Below are 22,988 nucleotides of genomic sequence, written 5' to 3' on the forward strand. Positions count from 1 at the left end.
GAAGATAAGCATATGCCTTCTTCACCATCCTATGTACATGTGCTGACACCTTCAAGGATCTATGGACTTGTACACCAAAGACCCTTTGTTTCTCAGTACTCCGTGGGGACCTAAAAAAATTCATTATGCATATCCTTCCCTTATTAGACCTCTCAAAATGCATCACTTGACACTTATCAGGACTAAATTACATCTGCCATTGATCTGCCCAGTTTATCACTTAATCAACATCATATAGTAGCCCAGACCATCCTCCTTAGCAACACTACCAATTGTCATATCATCTTCAAACTTACAAATTATACTTTCTGCATTCACATTCAACTCATCAATATACATAAGAAACTGTTTGTCTTCTATTTGCAAACCAATTTTGGATGCAGTTTACCAAAATGCCTTTGATTCCATGAGCTTTTACCTTCTAGACCAGACTTTCACGCGGGACCTTGTCAAAGGCCTTGCTGAAGTCCATGTAAATCACATCAACTGCACTGCCCTTATCAATGTATTTAGTCACCTTTACAAAAAAACTCGATTAAATTAGTCAGAGAGGATCTCCCTTCAACAAATTCATAGTGAATATCCTTAAACAATCCCAGTCTTTCCAAGTGTTGATTAATCTTGTCCATCAGAATTTTTTTCAATAAGTTTCCTACCATGAATATCAGATTAACTGTTCTGTAATTATCTGGCCTGTTTCTGATACTTTTCTTGAAGAAACAAACTACATTAGCTATCCAATCACCAGTGGCCAGTGAAGTATTAAATATTTCCACTAGCCAGCAATCTCCTCCTTTGCCTCCCATAGTTGTCCAGGATACATCTCATCAGGCCCTGGGGATTTAAGAATCCTTAAATTCACCAAAACATCTAAGAGCCCCTCCTTGTTAATCTTTACATGCTTTAGAACCTCACCATTCCAATTGAAATCGCCTTCTGTGATGTCTTTCCTTTTGTGAATACAGATGAGAAGTGTTCATTTAAAACCTCATCCAAATCTTCTGGCTCCATGCACAGATTGCCAGTTTGGTCTCTAATGGCCCCATTCTTTGAGTGCTAATCCGCTTCTCTTAATATACTTATAAAATGCCTTTATATTTTCCTTAATCCTATTTGACAAAGATGTTTCATGACCTCTCTTTGCCCTACTAATTTTTTTTTAATGAATTCTCTAATTCAGAAAGACCTCCCTGTTTTTAATGCTGTCACCTTAACATATGTTTCCTTCTTTTTATTTATCAAACTCTTGATATCCCTTGATATCTAGAGTTCTCTGGACTTGGTGCCCTTGTCTTTCATTTTTCGAGGAATATGCTGGTCTTGAATTCTCACTATACAACTTTTAAAGCGTCATACTTTCCAAACATAGCTTTAACTGAAATTAGCTGCTCCCAGTCTATGTTTGCCAGATCCTGCCTAATGATATTGAAATCAGCTTCATCCCAATTTGACATTTAACTTCTGCACTATTCTTATCTCTTTCCATAATGATTCCGGACACAACCTTTGTTGCATAGGAAAGTTTGCTGGAACACAAGAGGTTATGTGTCAGGTCAGCACAGGAATTTTTAAATATGTTTAAAAGGCACTGCACGTAATGCTGTACTGCTCATAGCTCTTCTGCATTTTATTATTATACTCAATTAAATTGTATTGCTGTAAATCAGATTTTGTAACATGTTCCTCAATGTGAGACATGAAATATGACAATGTTGTGTAAGCACTAATGGCTCAGGGGCATTTGTTCCTGTATTAGGTTGAAGATTTTACATTTTCTATGCCCTCTACATCCAGATATCACAAAATAAATTCCTTTACTAAATGGTCCAAGTATGATCAAATTATTCTGACAGTAGGGAAAAACTCTTCACTGAAATAAATCCAAGTATAGAAGCACATGTGGACACTGTGACCTCACAATCTAAACAGCTACTTTCCATTGACCAAGAGTGCATCTGGAACAGGAGTGCTGGTGACAGCTCATTGCCAGACCAGAGAGTGCCAGGTTTGGGAGATTGAGCCTCTGTTCATTATATATAAATATGAGTATGCTTTCACTTGCATGGTGTTCCAAAGTTGTGATTCCCATCATTTTGTTCTTCCTGGTACAATAATTCATAACTAGTTTAGGTGAGAGTTAAATCATTTCCATAAGCAAGACTGAATTAGTGAAGATATGAGAACAAACAAATAAACAAGTTGCACTGTGGGAGGCAACTCTCATTTTGAGTGCATAATGGGTTCTATCAGAACAGTGTCTCATTCTAGATTTCTAACTTTCATGAAGATTTGAGTCAAAAGAATTGACAATCAAAGGAACTGTATAATAAGTGGCTAATCCAATTGTATTGGAAAGAACACATTGAATAAAAGGAAATTAGATCAACGAGGGCTTCGTGGGTTGCGATATATCCAAGACATCCCTGACCCTGCCACCCAAGAGGCAACATACCATCTGGAAGTCTCGTTAAAACAACCACAGAATCTCCTGTATATTCCTCTAACCATTGAACCTCCAGCACTATTGCTCTCCTATTCTCCTCCCTTCCCTCCGAGCCACAGATTCAGGCTCAGTGCCAGAGACTTGGCCACTGTGGCTTTCCCCTGGCAGATTGTCCAGTGCAATGGTATCAAAAATTAAAAACTTATTATTGAGGGGAATGGCAACAGAGGGATCCCTGTACTGTGTGCTTATTCCTTTCCCTCTCATGACGGTCACCCAGCTACCTTTATTCTGTAACTTAGATGTGACTACCACCATATAACTCCTCTCTATCACCCCCTCAGCCTACCGAGTTATCCGAAGTTCATCCAGCTCCAGCTCCAGTTCCTTAATTCAATCAGCGAGGCTGAGTGCACTTCTCACAGGTGAAGTCAGCAGGGATACTAGTGGTAACCCTTACCTCCCACATTCTGCAAGAGGAGCATGCAATTACTTTAACTTCCATCCACTCTGCTCTAAACTGCTAAAAGAGATTTTTTAAAAAACTTATCAAACTTCCATACGGAGTATTTTTTTTATTAAAGGAGGAGGATGTTTAGGACTCACGACACATGTAGTGCTTGTGTTTAACCACTGCCCAAATATATTAGTTTATTTATTCCACCAATTCACAAGATAAGTATTTTATATTCAAGCTTACTTTCCTGACTGCTCCCTGGCTCATGCTCTCTCAACTCCCACTGAGAGAGGCTGCTGATTCACGAGGAAAATATTGTAAATGTAAACATACCTTCCCTTTACCTTTCCACAGCATCCCACCCAAACCCCTCACTTACCACCTCAAGCCTTCTCCATCCCATTATTCCTCCATCAACTTCCCTTTCACCCATTAAACTCAATTTATGCATTTTCTTACATCTTCCTTTGTCTGTTCACCATCAACACATTCACCGTTAATTTAGCATTATTAATCACCCTCAATAAATGCACTCCACCCATCTGTTCAACAAATGTCATTACTCTCCCTCATAAGACTGTTCTTTCTCTCTTTGCAGAAGGATAGAAAATAGACCACAAGGCAGAGGTAAAGAACCAAAGGTTGTCCTTCAGCTCCTGACAGCTGCAGAGGGAGAACGTGCACAACATCAGTGGACTTTCAGTGTGCTCAGCAGCTGGGGATGTAGTCCTACCTGGTGACTGGATTCAATATCAAACACCTACACAACACAAAGCATCCCATCATATTGTAAATGTCAAATATCTCATATATACAATAGTCATTTCCAACACTATTTCCCTGCCCATTCTAACTCATGTCTTCAAACTCCCATTGGATCTTCAAGTGTCTCACTGGAGCTGATGCAGGAAGAGGTCAAAACTCCATAGAGAAGATTTTTCCTCTGAGGGAATATAGTCATCATGAATGCTATGCACCAGTTCTGATGTACACACTACAGGGGACAGGGAGGGCAGATGATAGAGTTTACACATTGGCAGTCTCACACCACACACGAGTCAGTGGAGGTGGTGATGGCAACACAGACTGTCCATTGGAATTCTCAGGAGTTCCAACCTAATATAAATACCGTATATCATGATTAGATTCCCTACAGTGTGGAAACAGGCCCTTCAGCCCAACCAGTCCACACTGCCCCTCTGAAGAGTAACCCACCCAGACCCATTTCCCACTGACCTAATACTATGGAACAATTTAGCACTGCCAATTCAACTGACCTGCACATCTTTGTGACTGTGGGAGGAAACCGGAGCACACGGAGGAAACCCACGCAGACACCAGGATGAATGTGCAAACTCCACACACACAGTCACCTGAGACTGGAATTGAACCTTGGACCCTGGTGCTGTGAGGCAGCAGTGCTACTCACTGAGCCACTGTGCTGCCCCATCATGTGCCATCAACAAAATGGATACTTCTTGAGGAGAAGGCCAAAGTGGGTGCTCCAGATTTTCTATCTGCATTGTGCACGCTGGCAGAGGGATTGAAGGAGTCTCTTTTTTTTGCTTTTCTGGGATGTGGGCATCATTGGTAAGGTTGGCATTTGTTTCCCATCTCTAATTGTCCTCAAACAGAATGGTTTATTGAGGTTCTGGTCAAGAATAAGGAGGAATCATATATTAGGTAAGGACAACTTGGATCAGGTGAATCTCTTAAAGAATATAAGTGGTATGGGACATTCTTAAAGGGAAAATCAGGAGGGCAAAAAGGGAATATGAAATAACTTTGGCAGTTAGGTTAAGAATAATCCAGAGATTCGACAAGTACATTCAGGTTAAACAAGCAACTCAGGAGAGATTAGGAGTCCTTAAAGCTGATTTTATGCACAGAACCATAGGAGTTGGGAGAGATACTAAATGAATACTTTGTGTCAGTTTTTACTGTGGAAAAAGAAAGCAATGCTAGTGAACTTGGGGAAATAACTGTTGATGTACTGAAAACCATCCACATTACAGAAGAGGAGTTGCTAGATGTTTTAAAAAACATAAAACATAAAGGACAAAAGATAAATCGCCAGGACCTGATCAAGTGTATCCCAGGATTTTGTGTGAAGTTAGGGAAGAAATTGCAGTGCCCCCAGCAGAGGTATTTGTTCATCTACAGCCATGGGTGAGGTGCTGGAGGTTAATGTTGCACCTTCAAAGGCTGTAAGGAGAAATGTGGAAACTATAGACCCATGAATCTGACATCAGTAGTGGGTAGGTTATTGGAAAGGGTTCTGAGAGGGAGGATTTACCATCCATTTGGATAGGTAAGGACTGATTAGGGATAGTCAGCATGGCTTTGTGCATTGGAAATTGTATCTCACAGACTTCATTCAGTTTTTTAAGGACATAACTACAAACGTCAATGAGGGCAGAGCGGTAAACATTGTCAACATGGACTGTAGAAAAGCCTTTGATAATTAGTTGAGTTAGATTACATGATATTCAGGGAGGCGTTGCCATTGGTACAAAATTGGTTTGACAGTAGGAGACGGGAGTGATGGTGTAAACTTGTTTTTTTTGTATTGGAGATTGTGATCATTGGTGTTTCACAAGGATTGGTGCTGGGTCCACAGTTGTTGATCATTTAAAAAACAATTTGGATGAGAGCTTAGGGGCATAGTTAGTAAGTTTGAGAGTGACACCAAAATTGATGGTGTAATGGACAGTAAAGAAGGATATCTAAAATTACAAAGAGATTTTGATCAATTGGGCCAATGGGCTAAGGAGTGACAGATGGAATTTAATTTGGATATATGTGAGATGTTTTCTTTGAGAAGGTGACTAAGGAAGTGGATGAGGGTAAAGCAGTAGATGTGGTGTATATGGATTTTAGCAAGGCGTTCGATAAGGTACCCCATGGTAGGCTAATGCAAAAACTACGGAGGTATGGCATTGAGGGTGCATTAGAGGTTTGGATTAGGAATTGGCTGGCTGGAAGGAGACAGAGGGTAGTAGTTGATAGACTAGGTTCATCTTGGAGTGCAGTTACTAGCGGTGTACCACAGGGATCTGTTTTGGGACCGTTGCTGTTTTTCATCTTTATAAATGATCTAGAGGAGGGGCTTGAAAGCTGGGTGAGCAAGTTTGCGGATGACACAAAGGTCGGTGGAGTTGTGGACAGTGAAGAAGGATGTGGCAGGTTACAGCGGGATATAGATAGGTTGCAGAGCTGGGCAGAAAGGTGGCAGATGGAATTCAATGTAGCTAAGTGTGAAGTCATTCACTTTGGTAGGAGTAACAAGAAGATGGATTACTGGGCTAATGGTAGGCTACTTGGTAGTGTGGATGAGCAGAGGGATCTTGGTGTCCATGTACACAGATCTCTGAAAGTTGCTACCCAGGTAAATAGTGCTGTGAGGAAGGCATATGGTGTACTGGGCTTTATTGGTAGAGGAATTGAGTTCCGGAGTCCTGAGGTCATGTTGCAGTTGTATAAGACTCTGGTGCGGCCTCATCTGGAGTATTGTGTGTAGTTTTGGTCGCCATACTATGGGAAGGATGTGGAGGCATTGGACCGAGTGCAGAGGAGGTTTACCAGGATGTTGCCTGGCATGGTAGGAAGATTGTATGAGGAAAGGCTGAGGCACTTGGGCCTGTTCTCATTGGAGAAAAGAAGGTTTAGGGGAGATTTGATAGAGGTGTATAAGATGATTAGGGGTTTAGATAGGGTAGACACTGAGAACCTTTTACCGCTAATGGAGTCAGCTGTTACTAGGGGACACAGCTTTAAATTAAGGGGTGGTAGGTATAGGACAGATGTTAGGGGTAGATTCTTTATGCAGCGGGTTGTGAGTTCATGGAATGCCCTGCCAGTAGCAGTGGTGAACTCTCCCTCTTTATGGTCATTTAAGCAGGCATTGGATAGGCGTATGGAAGTTATTGGGCTAGTGTAGGTTAGGTAGGATTTGGTCGGCGCAACATTGAGGGCCGAAGGGCCTGTACTGCGCTGTATTTTTCTATGTTCTATGTTCTATGTATGTTTATGTTGCATTTTAGTAGGATGAACCAGGGCAGGAGTTACACAGTTAATGATGGGGTACTGGGGAGTGTTATTGAACAGAGAGACTAAGAGTTCAGACCATAGTTCTTTGAAAGTTGCATCACAGATGGAAAGGGTGTTTAACAGATATTTAACATGCTTGCCTTCATTGCTCAGACCATTAAGTATAGAAGTTGGGGAGTCATATTGAGGTTGTACAGGATGTTGGTGAGACCACTTTTGAAGTATTGTGTACAGTTCTGGTTGCCCTGCTATGGGAAGGATATTATTAAATTGGAGAGGGTTCAGAAAATATTTACAGGATGTTACCAGAACAGGAGGGTTTGAGTTATAAAGAGAGGTTAAATAGGCTGGTACCTTTTACACTGGAATGTAGGAGATTGAGGGGCGACCATATCGAGGTTTATAAAATCATAAGACGCATAGACAAGGTGAATAGAAAAGGTCTTTTCCCAAGGCTTGGAGAGTTCAAATTAGGGAGTGCATTTTTAAAGTGAGAAGAAAAAGGCTCTAAAGGGATCGAAGGGCAACTTTTTTAAGTTACAACATCTAAAAGATATTTAGATAGGTACATAAATAGGAAAGACTTAGAGGCATGTGGGCCACACGCAGACAAGTGGGACTAGTTTAGTTTGGGAAACTTGGAGGACATGGACGAGTTGGACCGAAGGGTCTGTTTTCATGTTGAATGACTCTACAACTCTATTTCTGAAGGCATTTAAGAGTCAGCCATGTTGCTGTGTATTATATGTACACCAACCAAGGTAAATATAGCTAATTTCCTCACCTAAAGCAGTAGGGTTTTTAACAATAATCCACAATGAATGTATAATCATTGTGAGCTTGGGCACAGTTTAAAATCTAACAAATGTGACAATAAATAGCTGTGATTGTAAGGTATTTGTGATAGGTGAAAGTGTATCAACAGAAGAAGACAAAAGAGACAATATTGGAAAGTGAAACATAAAAATGATAGAAACTTCCATAAAAAGAATGAAAAATTGTCAAAATTAAGGTTGAGCAAAAATGAACTTTTGAAGAATCTATACCAAACATGGATTAGGATAATGTTTGCTTTTTAGCTTGAATATAACACGTTGATAAACTCAAAATTCCCAACTGTACTGCAGTTTAAGACAGTTGTTACAACATGGTACATATAGTATCATTCTTTCCTGGATAGTTGCATTAATTGTCAAAGAGTAATTGAACGTTGGGGTGGCACAGTGGCACAGTAGTTAGCATTGAAGTCTCACAGCACCAGGGACCCAGATTCCATGCTATCCTTGGGTGACTGCTTGTGTGGAGTTTGCACATTTTCCCAATGTCTGTGTGGATTTCCATGAACTGTTCTGATTTCTTCTCACAGTTCAAAGATGTGCAAGTTAGGTGGATGGGCCATGCTAAATTGCCCCATAGCATCCATGGATGTGCAGACTAGGTGAATTAGTCATGATAAATACAGGGATACAGGGATAGAGTGGGGACACTGCATCTTGGTAGAAAGCTCTTTGGAGGGTTAGTGCAGACTCAATAGGTCAAATGGTCTCTTTATGCACTGTACATATTCTGTTAACTTTGACGGTGCTGTGTAGATGAACCACAAGGCCTGTTGTTAATCAGTAAGAGCTCCAGAGGAGGTGACTGCAATGCAGCTAATTGAAAATTGAAATAAGTTTCAAGATCACAAACTGTCATTTCAGTGATAATTAGCAGAGCTTAGCAAGTCATGAATCTTCATTTCCCTGCATGTTTTTGCAGTAATGTTTTAAATTTCCCTCTTGAGACTGAGAAGCTAAAAATAAGAATTTCACCTTGCTGACACAATAGGCTTTTGATAAATGGTATAATTTGATGTAGCAAACAATAAGTGATTATTTAGAGACTTTCACATATGCTTTTAGGATAAAGCATGCATTTATTCCATGGAGGATTAGTGCACATTTTAAAACATTTCTGATGTTATAATTCAAAAATTATCCATTGGGTGCCACATATGGCAACCTTCAGATTAGATGGCTCTGACTTCAGTTCAATAAATTTTAAAAGCAATTTGAAAGTTCACACAAAATATATTGATATTGGACTGTAATATTTTCTCTGAAAGTATGTGGAATGAAACGAAATGGAAATTGGATTGCAGGGAATGATAGGATAATATTTTCATTCAGGCAAATGTTTGACAAAATATCTTGTACTTACCATTCCCCAAATGAATAACATGGCATAATTTAGCTGTTTTAAAGTATTCCAAGTGCTGCAGAATCCAAATAGAAATCTAAATCTATTTTCTATAATACAAGCAATACGCCCCCCTGCAAGTGGTCACACAAGTAGGTAGTGTGGTTAAAAAAAAAGACATACGGCGTGCTTATCTTTGTTGATTGGGGCATTGAGTTCAAGAGTTAACAAATGATGTTGCAACTTTATAAAAGTTTGATTAGGCCGAACCTAGAATATTGCGTTCAATTCTGGTCGCTGCATTACAAGAATAGGCACACTACAGCCTGGAGGATTCAACATTGAGTTCTCCAATTTCTCTTCCCAGCCCCTCTCCCTCACTGCTACTTTTCCCAGCCACCAACCGGATCCATTCTTCCCATTGACCAACCGGGTCATAGCCTCTACTGTCTTCACCTATCCTCACATCACCAGCCTACACTTGCATCCCTCTTTATCTGCAGAACCCCCCACACCCATCCCCAGTCTTGAGGAAGAGTTACACCTGAAACGTTGACTTCTCCACCTCCTGATACTGCCTGACTTGTTGTGTTCTTCTAGCCTCCTGCCTGTCTAATAAGGAGAGGCTGGGCAGATCAGGGTTGTTTTCTCTGGAGCGGCAGAGGTTTGTTAGAAGTCCAAACATAAGATGCATAGATACAGTTTACAGTCAGAATCTTTTTCCTGGAGTCGAAATGTCTAATACTAGATGGCATACATTTAAGATAAGACAGGGAAAGTTCACAGAGGATGTGAGGGCAAGTTATTTTATACAGAAACTGGTAGGTGTCTGAAATGTGTTGTCAGGATTAATGGTAGACACAGTTAAGATTGGGTTGCTTTAGGGGTTTTTAGATAAGCATATGAATAATTAAGAAATGGAGGGATATGAACCATGAACAGACTAAAGGATTTAGTTTAACTTGGCACAACGTCATGGCGTGAAGGGCCTATTCCTGTGCCATACAGTTCTATGTTCTATGTTCTATGTATTGCAGATACTGGAGATTTGAAATAAAAACAGTGTTGGAGATTCATAACAGGTCTGGCACAGTCTGTGGATACTCTTTAAATTTAATGCTGCAGTCAAGATGTGAATGTTTGCTTTAAAAGGCACAGAGATCACATCATTACATTTAATAGTGAGGATGTACCTTGGAGAAGCAGGGCAAAGCTCGAACCCCTGATAAGCCAAATGACACAGATACTCCTATTGCAGTTACCCTTGAGAATTATTCTGCTGTTCAGAACAGCAAGACTCTCGATCAGATCCAGTGCTCATCTTGGAATGTGGCAACATTTATTATGGCACTTTTGCTTCTTTCTATTATTGATTCATGGAATGAGGTTGCTGATATCTGGGGAAGTATTTATCACCCATCGTTAGATGCCCTGGTGGTGGTGAACTGCCGCCTTTAATCATTGTAGTCCATGGGGTGTCGGTGCCGGCACTGTGTTGTTCGGGGAGGGAGGTCCAGGATTTTGACCCAGCAACAGTGAAGGAATGGTGATATATTTCCAAGTTAGAAAGTGACTGGCGTGGAGGGGAACTTGCAGCTGGTAGTGTACCTCTGTGTCTATTGTCCTTGGCCTTTTAGATAGTAGGTGTCAAAAATGCGAACAGTGTTGATGAAGCAGCCCTATATGTTGCTGCATCTTGTAGATAGTACACACAGCTGCTACGTTGGTGGAGGAGATAATGAATGTTTGTGAATGTGGTGCCAATCAAGCATGCTGCAATGGCTTGGATGGTGTCAAGCTTCTTGAGTGTTGTTGGAACTGCATTCATCCAGACAAGTGGGGAGTATTTCCATAGGGCTCCTGACTTGTCCCTTGTGATTGGTGGACAGGCTTTAGGAAGTCAGGAGGTGAGTTGCTCAGAGCAAGATTCCTAGCCACTGACCTGTTCTTGTAGCCATCGTACTGATATGGCTGGTACAGTTCAGTTTGTGGTCAATGGTAACACCCAGAATGTTGTTAGTGAGACATTCTGTGACTGCATACCTGGTGTTGCTCCAGGCATTCTCTCCTATACTCTTCCTTAATTCAGGATTCATTTCCTGTTTTAATGGTAATGGTAGAATGGGAATATGGCCAGACCATGAGACTACAGGTTGAGTTTAAATACAATTCTGATGTTGCTGATGGCCCCCAGCACCTCATGAATGCCTAGGTTTGAGCTACTAGATCTTTTTAATGTCTGTCCTGTTTATCATAGTAGTACCACAGAACACAATGGAAGGAATCCTCGGTGTGATTATTTATCTCAGCTTCTCTGTTTTGTATTCAATACTTGAAATCTATGAAACTTCTTATAATCGTCCTCTAAAGCTTGCATCTCCTTAGTTCTTCAATTGCACAATGTACAAAATTATTTCCCTATCTTCACAAACCTTCCCTCAAATATATTAGCTATAGAAAGTAGGAAATTGCTTCTGTTGCCTTCCTGCCATTGTACAATGCAGCCTGACATATTTTTAACTATCTAACAACTCCTCATCATACATGGGAACAGGGTTATTTAACACCCCAGGTAGGAAGTGGCAGTGATTTGGAATTGGCAGATAATGCCTGTCCATATGTGAGTCACCCCAACACCAGGGAAGATCCTTGTACTCAGCGTTAGCACTCTTGCCTGATCATTGATCCATCAAACATTACTACTACTTTTCGTGGGATACTTTTTGTCATACAGTCAAGAGTCAATTACAGCACAGACGGAGGCTATGTGGCCTATTTAATTGGCATCAGAGCCCCATCTAACCATCTCCCAGTTCCACTCAACATCTCTCTCCCAATGTCCTGCAAGTTTATCTCCTTCAAATGCCCAATGAATCTTGTTAGATGTTCTCTGCTACAATTGCCTAGGAAGTTATAATTCAGGGTATTAAAAGAAAAGCTCTTCCTCACATTTTCCCATCTTCTCTCACCCTGAACCTTAGAAGTATGGACCACAATTCTTGTAATATCAGCAAATAGGTAGATGTCTATTATCTGTTGTAGCTGTTTGTCGATATCTCTGCCCGGAGAGCAGGTGTTGTGATATGCCACCCACATCTGTCTTGTGCCTTCCTCACACATCAGTGTCACTTACCTGTAGCCACGTTGTGCCAAGATCTCTGTATCTGTTCAGCTCTGATCAAATGGCTAAAATACTAACATTTTCTCTTGTGATGTCACTTTTAAAGCTCGTTATGCTCTTGCAATCGTAAGTCACACTTCATTTGTCTTACGAACCATAAATGTGATTTTTAGGGTGTGCCTTAGCATCCCCATTTCAAAGACCACCATTTTCTTTCACAAATTATCCAGGTTTCTGAGGCAGACAGGAAATGGATAGAATATAACATCTAATGAGATTTTCCTTGTTACAAGCTTGAGTTTTCTAATTGTCAACACATCTCTCATCTTCTGGTTATTTCTATCATTCTGACTTCAGCATAAAATCTGCAATTTTCTGTATTCAACTGACCTATCAATTAGTTTCAGTGTGACACCATCCATTTCACCCTTCACCCTAGTTTCTTCTAATAGATTCCTTCTAATTACTATTGCTTTTGGATTTTTAGGGTTCTATCTCAATCGATATTCTAAATTTCTAGATTTCAGTTGTTCTACAATATTTTGAAGGACGTCTTCCAACCCTGTGATTAGCATTGTGTCATCAGAGCATCACTCATATATAAGACTCTTGCCTTTAATCATTACCCCTTGAGGTATATCTAATTTACTGAACATTTGGTCTGCGTTCATTTTGTAACATTTTGGTGACAGAACACAACCTTGTTGCACCCCTCTCTTTTCTTGATATGGATAAAGAGCTGAAGTGGTCAAATTTGTGGAAACTAGTCAAATACCTTCTTGTACATTTACAAGCTGCCCTTTATTCACAGTAAAGTTACTCCTTCAAAGACCGTCAATAAATTGTTTCCTTTTCACAAAACCTTGTTCACTCTTCCCAACTGTCTTGAGTTTTTCCTCCTTCCAACTCATCAAGCTAACTGGCCTGCAGTTCCTTATTTGCTGCCTCCCTCCATTCTCAAGTACTGTACAGTCCAATGGAACCTTCAACGGTAATTTTGGGAAACTAACACAATGCATCAATTAGCACAACAGCTGACTCTTCTAAGACTTTATGAAGAAGTCTATTAGAGTGCTGTGATGCCTCAAGCTTTGCTCCTGAAGTACACCTCTGTAGAGAATTAGAGGTAACAGAGAACTCTCTGCAAGAATAACTGAGCTAATCCCATTCCCCAGCCTCTTCCCCAGAGGTCCTACAAATTTGTCTATTTCAGGTCTTTATCCTTTTAAAAACCCTGCTTGAATTTTATTCCACACGCTCAGACAGTTCATTCCTGGTCATAACCATACATTGCAACATCTCATCATTGCTTCTTTTGTGGCACTGAATAAATGTAACTGAGAGATGTTTAATTAGTAACAAATTGAAGGAATGTGGGGAATGGGTCGGATAGTGGAAGTGAGGCCAAGATGCAATCAGTCATGGTCATATTAAACCAGTCATCTCAAATTTTTATTCTCTGTCTCTGCAGCATCCGCTAATGGGAGCAGTTTTTCTCTATCTACTCTGCCAGACACCTCATATTTTTGAATAATTCTATCAAGTTTCCTGACAGCATTCTTTTCTCCACTACATGATTAGACACAACTTCTCCAATCTATCCATGAGACTGAAGTTCATCATTCCATTCTGGTAACTCTGCCCTGCAGCCTCTTTAATGTCGTCACATTTTTCCTGAATACCACTGTAAAGAACTGATCACTGGTCCAGTTGAAACAGAGTCAGTGTTTTATACTGTTGTGACCCCAATAGATGGTGCTAATGGAGAAGTCAGATCCCAGAATAGAACCTAATTTGACAGATCATATGATTATTTTTGTTTAGCTATTTCATGTGGTGGTTAGTCACTGAGAGTTAGTCTCATGTGGTTATAACAACACAAGATCATGACAAAAAAAAATATTTTTTAAAGACCTGTCAAAATATAGAAAATAGTGAGAATAATATTAAGAATGTATGAATAAGGAGCAAGGGTAAACAAATCATCCCCTCACCCCTCATGCTTGTTCCAGCATTTAATATGACCATGACTGATTGCATCTTGGCCTCACCTTCCACTATCCTGCTCATTCCCCACATCCATTCAATTTGGTACTAATTAAAAATCTCTCAGTTACATTTATTCAGTGCCACAATAGCCAGAACACACTGGGGTAGTGAATTCCGCAGATTCATGACAACTGTGAGAGAAAGGCCTCATCTCTATTCAAAATCAATTATCCCTTATCCTAAAATGATGAGCACTCATTCTAGAGTAAAACTAGAATCATAGAATCCTGAAGTTATGAAATCAGATCATTTGGGCTGAGAAGTGGCAGATGGAGTTTAATTCAGATAAATGCGAAGTGCTGCATTTTGGGGAAGCAAATCTTAGCAGGACTTATACACTTAATGGTAAGGTCCTAGGGAATGTTGCTGAACAAAGAGGCCTTGGAGTGCAGGTTCATAGCTCCTTGAAAGTGGAGTCGCAGGTAGATAGGATAATGAAGAAGGCGTTTGGTATGCTTTCCTTTATTGGTCAGAGTATTGAGTACAGGAGTTGGGAGGTCATGTTGCGACTGTACAGGACATTGGTTAGGCCACTGTTGGAATATTGCATGCAATCCTGGTCTCCTTCCTATTGGAAAAATGTTGTGAAAGCTGAAAGGGTTCAGAAAAGATTTACAAGGATGTTGCCAGGATTGGAGGATCTGAGCTACAGAGAGAGGTTGAACAGGCAGGGGCTGTTTTCCCTGGACCATCGGAGGCTGAGGGGTGACCTTATAGAGGTTTACAAAATTATGAGAGGCATGGATAGGATAAATAGACAAAGTCTTTTCCCTGGGGTCGGGGAGTCCAGAACGAGGGGGCATAGGTTTAGGGCGAGAGGGAAAGATATAAAAGAGACCTAAGAGGCAACTTTTTCATGCAGAGGGTGGTATGTGTATGGAATGAGCTGCCAGAGGATGTGGTGGAGGCCGGTAAATTGCAACTTTTAAGTGGCATTTGGATGGGTATATAAACAGGAAGGGTTTGGAGGGATATGGACCGGGTACTGGCAGATGGGACTAGTTTGGGTTGGGATATCTGGTCGGTATGGACGGGTTGGACCGAAGGGTCTGTTTCCATGCTGTACAGCTCTATAACCCTATGACTCTAAGCTCATACTAGCCCTCTGAAGAGCAACCCACCCAGTCTCACCCCTGGAACTCTGCATTTCCCATTGCTAGTCTACTTAGACTGAACATCCCTAGACACGATGGACAACTTAGCATGGCCAATTCACCTAACCTACGCACCTTTGGACTATGGGAGGAAACCAGAACATCCAGAAGAAACCTATGCAGACAGAGGGAGAATGTGTAAACTCCATACAGTCCCATGAAATTGAACCCATGTCCATGTTGCTGTGAGGTAGTAGTGCTAACCACTGAACCACAAAGCCACCCATCCCTATACACTGATCTTATTCTAAAGTATAGAGCAAAGACAAAATTTCAGCCTCTTCCCTGACATTATCTATCACAGAGTCTAATGTTTAAAGAAATCACATCCCTATTTCAACTCTTTAAGTTTCTACCGAATTGGCTCTTAAAGTTTTTTTGCTGCTGTAGGTTGTGGAGATAATTTGATGAATCCTTTCTAAGACTGCCAGCATGAACTTTTCGCCAATCTGAGAGTCTAAACGTTCTCAGTTTTAGAAAAATCTGCTGATTTCTAAACCTCATCCCTGCTGTTCCCTGAATAGAACTTTAAAACAACTTCTTTAAACATAAATCCTTACAGCAGCATCAATGAAATGTTAAACAAAGCTAACATTTTGAATTACTAGATGTTCAACTTTCCTTTGGAAGCAGGGAAGAGTCTTTGGGCACAAATATGAATTCAATTTCTCCTTCCACAGACATTGTCAAACCTGCTGAGTTTCTCCACAATTAAATAAACAACCTTTTCAATCTGCTGAATTCATGGTTTGTTACACATTTCAAGTTTTTTTTTGTCAATTCGCATACTTTGGTTAGTATCTCTTAAAACTTGAAATGAGTTGAGCTTTCATTTATTAATTTAAGGGGTGCCCTCAACTTATGCCCAAATATCACTTCAAATTGACAAAATCTGAAACCTCATGGCATACCCCCTTATCTATATTACTATCAAGCCAGAGAATAAACCTTGGCTGAATGGAGAGTGCAGGAGGGCATAGAAGGTGCAGTGCCGAGCATACCTGAAGTTGAGTTGTCAACCTTATAGGTGGCTACAGGACTATTTGTGCACCAAACAGTACAAGCAGCAAATATAAATACAGCTAAGCAATCCCATAATCTATCGTTAAAGTCTAAGGTCTGCAGTCCTGTCTTGAATGGTAGCGGACAATAAAATAGCATACAGGAGGAGGAAGCTCCACAAATATTCCCATCCTCAATGATGGAAGAGCCCAGCACATCAGTGCAAAAGAGAAGTCTAGGTGTGACCTGTACCTAGCTGGAATAGAGTGGCCCATGCCTATTAACACAAATGTGGAAAATATAATTAAACAGCAAGATTTAAAACAAAATGGCAGACAGAAACTAAGCAAAACAGCATGCTTACACTCCATAAAGCATAATGTTACCATTGAACAAGCCAATCCAATAACAGTAAAAATGACCCAGCTTGTTCCCATTTGAAACAATTCTGATAAGAAGACCTAAGGTTGTATAAATTTGTAATTCCAGCCACATTAAATGAAAGGGTAATTGTCCCAGTAAATAAGCAGACACCAGATGCCAGATGCAGCCCATTAACTCCCTAAGCAGCTACCAGAACAACAGCTAAAGTTATTTTGTAGCATATGTTTCTTTGAAGTTAGTTATTTGCAATACTAAGCAATAGGTTCTAGTTAAAGATTCATCAGAATCTGAGGGGTAGTTTTCAACATAAAAATAGATACATACAACCAGTGCATATGAAAACTATTAAGGGAAAAGCTTTTGTCTATATGTGAAAATTAATTAGCTTTACGAAACATCTTCTCGTATGGCCTGAACAAATCAATTGTTCATAACCTGTTAATCACTAAGTATTAAGAGTAGAAAAAACTGTATCTAACTTTACATTTTATAACTAACTTCATAACAGAAATTAAAGCAATTAGTTGAGACTTAACTGTCTTTTGTACTTTTACATATATAATTAGGACAATGGGAAATATGAGTAATTGAGTGGAATACAATAATTATCAGAATACAAACCTCCCTAGAGATAAGTCTGCTGAGAGAATCCAGAAGGAATATAGCAAATAACTTTGGAATGCAGAATGAATAGGATGCATAGAAAGATCCCAAGGCCTAGAGATGACAGTGTCTGCTAAACACCATGAGATCATGGGAACATGGGGTTGTCCATAGAAATGTCAATCATTGATTCGATGTCTCATATGATTAGGTACATAAGTAAGAGGGAGGAACATAGTGATCGTTAACAGAAAGTGTATAAAAAACTACTTTTTATTATAAAATCAGATCGTGTCACGGATCTCCCTTCTGAGGCCAATCTCAAGGGACGATCTTTTGATTCTCTCCCTGCATTAACCAGTTTCTGCTTGAGTGATTACCTACCACTTGCCTGAATCCTGCCTGACTCCTGAGTCTTTCATCCCCCGTCAGGGGCTACACTCTTTCAATAAGCCAGAAGTGCCATGTACAAATTCAACTTGGCCAATTATCACCTCATTAGTCTACTGTTGATCATCAATGAAGTGATAGAAGGTGCCATCAACAGAGCTATCAAGCAGCACCTACTTGGCAATAACCTGCTTATTGATACCTAGTTTGGGTTTCACCAGGGCCACTCAACATCTGACCTCATTTCAGTTCAAAGACAAGCAAAAAATGTTGAATCTGAGAGGTGAGCTGACATTGACTGCCCTTTACATGAATGCCACATTTAATCATGTACAGCACTTAAATCTCTGCTGATTGAAGTCACTCCTAGCACATAGGAAGATGGTTGTGGCTGTTGGAGGTCAATCATTCCAAGCCAACTCAGCACTTCTTCAGGATAGTGTCCCATTCTAACTATATTCAGCTGCCTCGACAATGACTTTCCCTCCAACATGTGGTCAGAAGAAGGGATGTTCGCTGATGATTGAACAATGTTGAACACCATTCATGACTCCCCAGATACTGAACCAGTCCATGTCCAGCTGTGAGAAATCCTGGACAATAATCAGGCTTGGACTAAAAAGTGGCAAGTAATATGTGTTCCACACAAATGCAAGACAATGGCCATCTACAATAAGAGACAATCTAACTATCACTGTTTGACAATCAGTGGTGTTACCATCACTGAAACCACCACTCAAAATCCTGGCGATTACCATTCACCAGAAATAATTGGATTAACCATATAAACTGGCTACAAGAGCATTTCAATGAGTAGGCATACTGCAGTAAATAACTCAACTTCTGAATCCCCAAGACGATCAATCATCTACAAGGCACAAATCTGGAGTGTGATGGAATACTCCTTGCTTGCCTGGATGAGTGCACACTTGCTCCAGAGTCTCTCAATATCATTATTAGTTACATCCTCAACATGAAATGTAAGGCAACACCTTCCGTTTTGAGATAAAATATTCAGAAATGATAGATGTTTGATTCTTCATACCACTAGTTGAGGAAGAAAGTCATCCTGAATAATTTCTGCCTTCTCAGTAGGTTCTAAGGAAATATGTACACTTTTGCAACCTCTACAGTTTTAATGTCTACTTCTTTTCCATTTGCTCCTTTATCTAAAAACTCCTTAGATATTCCTACTATTGCAATCAATCTCCCATTTAATTTCCAGCAATTGTCTTTGGTACTTCCAGTCTTATTACAATGGAAACATGTTCATTTTTTTATATCACTGATTGCTTCTAACCTTTCTTCTTTATTATTCTGGTGTCCTTCTGTTTGTCCCTTAAAATGAGTACCTCTGTGACTTACAGATTTCTCTTCTGCCAATTCTTTTGTAGATTCCCAAATGACCATCTCCCATCAAGATATCATAGTTAACTGGCAGAACTGTTGTTTCTCTGGTCCCTAATATTTGTGCTCAGATAGGCAGCTTTAAATTTATAGGCATGTAATTTCTGATTTCCTCTATGATCATGATTCCTTGTATGTTCCCATAACTTTTCAATGAATTTCAATGATTGGAATCACTAATCCCACAAAATTTACTTTTCTGTTGCGAGTTCTATTCAAATAAGTCAAACTATTTTTTTTGTTTCGTCCAAAATCATTATTGCTAAACTTCAGAAACAAGCTTATAACTATTGTCTGTTTCATAGGGCTAGAATTTTGCAGATTTTGGTAAAATGTCATTGGGGAATTCATTACAAGCAGTCCACAGTGGCCATATCAATTGTTTTTCAGGAAATCCTCTGCTCTTCAGCTCATTATTATACAACAGGTCCCTTTGATGCCCCCCACTTGGAAACAACAGCAGAGGTGGAAGTATTTTCCGCTGCTGGACTACGTGAAACTCCCCGCTGCCACCATAGTTGAACTCCAGCTGCACAAAACTTCAGAGACTGCAAGTCAGGAATTGGCCCTCACACTAAGATGCTCAACAATGATCACTGAGGACTTGGCCCATAAGAAACAGGTCATAACAAACTTTCAGACCTGATTCAGTGTCATTGCACAGACAAAGCAAAAACACCAGCTGTGTAATCCTGTGAAAGCCATTGATCTTCTGTATTGTGCAAGGGTAAGTAACACCATTCTCGTCCTGCTACTTCCTATTCACTGATTGTAGTGGAGTTCCCAGGGATTAGTATGGGATCCTTACATTTCCCGATATGTGCGTAAATAATCTAGATCTAAGTGTGTAAGGCATAATTTCAAAGTTTGCGGACAACACAAAACTTGGAAGAACTGTAATCTGTTAGAAGGATACTATAGAAGTTTAAAAGATGTTAACTAGTTGTGAAGTGATAGGAGGTAGATGGAGTTCAATGTAACATGTGGGGTAATACATTTTGATACAAAGAGCATGAAGAGACTGTATAAACTGTAAGGAAATTGACTCTGTGGCATTGTCCTTTTTTTTTAAAAGACATCTAAACAGATTTGGTGGCCAAAGAAATCTGGATGCTGCTGTTGTAAAGCAAATTGACAGAAAGAAATGATGAAGTTTATGGCTGCTTCCTGAGGAAGCTTTTATAGATTATGAAGTAGCAAAAAGGGCCATTCTTGGGCCATACAAGTTTATCATGAGGCACACAGGCAGAAATTTCAGAATATCTAGAAGCAGCCTGGGTATCCCATCACCAAGTCATCCTTAATTTACTTATGGCTGTGGCCAGCCAGCTCAAAGTCAGTCACCTAAACTGAGCAGATTTTTATCCGCTGGTTTTATATAAATATATTAAATTAAATTCAGCACACCTGTTTATACTTTTCCCCTACATTACAGCCAACAGCTGTAGTGTTTAGTTATTCCCGAAGCACCCATGTCATGTGTGTGTAGGTTTAGGACACAGTGAAGAAACAATGAGCGTAGAAAATGTTATTACCAGGAAGAAAGGAAACACCCGAGTGGCCAGCCTTCTCATCAAAGGGCAATGCTTAATTGTTCAAGAAAGTGAAGGGTACGGCAGGGATTAAATTAAAATAGAATCAGAGGGAAAAATAAAACGCTTCACACCCTGCAGTGCCCACCTCTCAGTGAAAATCCCCTGTTTTTTTTAGTTTTGAAACCATACAAAATACAATTCAAATAGCTAACAATAAACAAAAAGCAGTAGTTCACAAAAAAAAACACCATTTACAGGAGAAGGGACTGCAAAGCCAAACCCCAAACCCCACCGTCCAATGAGTCAACAGGGAAATGAGGACAAACCTCAAATCCCACCTTCAATCATCAAAAGGGAAACATTAACAAACACAGACAAGACAGTCCAATCAAATGAAAAACATCCCCAGGTTTTATCTTTTTCTTCTTAGCAGAACTGAGTAGGCCCAGGTAGCAGCAACAACAACTATAGGAGAATTTCACACAGTCCAAAATCAACAAAGAGGCAGCAGTCTTTCTCCTCACAGCAGGAGCACACACTGGCTGTGACTAGCCATCTCAGAAGCAGTCCTTCGCCACCTTTTGGCTAAGATCAAGTGTCTGTTCTTATCAGGATAAGTATCGAGTCGCGAGTCATCAGAGCTAGTGGAGATCATTGCTGGATCGTGATCGTGATTGGACGTTGGAGGATCGTTTGGTTGTGCTGACCTGCTCTTGCTGGCTTCGGCCTAATGCCAATTCAGGGACCAGCCAACCTCTGAGCTATGGCCTCAGCAGCTGTGCGCAGCCCTGGCCAGGGCATTCGCAACACAGTCAGGGTGACTGTGACAAGGTGGAGGAGCACACACGGGTCGATCGGAGGGTGTTTGTGAAGAAAGTTTTGCTGGAGTGCTGTGGGTTTGCAGAGAGGGGTGACCGGGAAAAGGAGGGGGTGGATCCTGTTGAGTGGTTCCCTGAGCAGACTGTCAAAGCATTTTGGCAGAATGCCTCATCGCCAGAACTCTCCAACAAGCACCAAGACATGGCTTGGCTGGTGGTGAGAAGGGCTCTACCTGTGAGATCATTTATGCACGCCCGGACTCTCAGCCGCACCGCACGCTGCCCTCGAAGTGGCTGCGGGGGGAAGAGACTGTCACACACCTCCTTCTGGAATGTGCCTATGCAGAGGAAGTCTGGAGAGGAATGCAGTGGTATTTGTCGAGGTTCGTCCCGAGCAGCGCCGTGACGCGGGACTCCGTGCTCTACGGCCTGTTCCCCGGGACGCACACCGACACGAACATCAACTGCGCCTGGAGGATCATCAGCTCGGTGAAGGACGCTCTCTGGGTGGTCCGAAACCTGTTGATCTTCCAGCTGAAGGAGTTGACCCCGACTGAGTGTTGCAGACCGGCACATTCCAAGGTCCAGGACTACGTGTTGAGGGACGCGCTGAAGCTTGGGGCAGCTGCCGCCAAGGTGCGGTGGGGAAAGACCACCGTTTAACATCTGCCTGTCTAAAGAAGATCAGGGGGCCCTGCAGTCATTTGGGCTCTGCTGACGCCTCAGCTCAATATGTGAGTGAGAAATGCACAGATCTGTATGTAATAATGAAAATTCTGAGCTGTGTATGTAAATGTTGACATAAGTATGGCATTACCAAATGTACAGTGTATCAAATATTTTATGAATATTTTATGAATAAAGTATATTTTTGAAATAAAAAAAATTCCGGGCAGCGGAGGCCTGCAGGTTAAGGCCTCCCTGTACATGGATGACGTCGCCTTTTTCTGCTCAGATCCGCTGTCCGTGCGCAGAGTCATGTGCATTTGTGACCAGTTTGAACGGGCCTCGGGGGCCAAGATAAACCGAGGCAAGAGCGAGGCCATGCTCTTCGGGAACTGGGCCGACCAATCCTCGATCCCCTTCACCGTCAGGACTGACTACCTGAAGGTGCTGGGTATTTGGTTCGGGGGGGCTAGGGCGTGTGCCAAGTCTTGGGAGGAGCGTATCAGTAAAGTGAGGCAGAAACTGGGCAGATGGAGGCTACGGTTGCTCTCCATCACGGGAAAAAACCTGGTCATCAGGTGTGAGGCACTGTCCTTGCTGTTGTACGTGGCACAGGTTCTGGCCTATTCCCAGAACCTGCGCCGCTGCAGTCACCCGGGCCATCTTCCGGTTCATATGGAGTTCAAAGATGGACCGGGTCCGAAGGGACTCGCTATACAAAGATCTGGGCA

Source organism: Hemiscyllium ocellatum, chromosome 6 (genome assembly GCF_020745735.1).
Source record: "Hemiscyllium ocellatum isolate sHemOce1 chromosome 6, sHemOce1.pat.X.cur, whole genome shotgun sequence".
Classification (NCBI taxonomy): Eukaryota; Metazoa; Chordata; class Chondrichthyes; order Orectolobiformes; family Hemiscylliidae; genus Hemiscyllium; species Hemiscyllium ocellatum.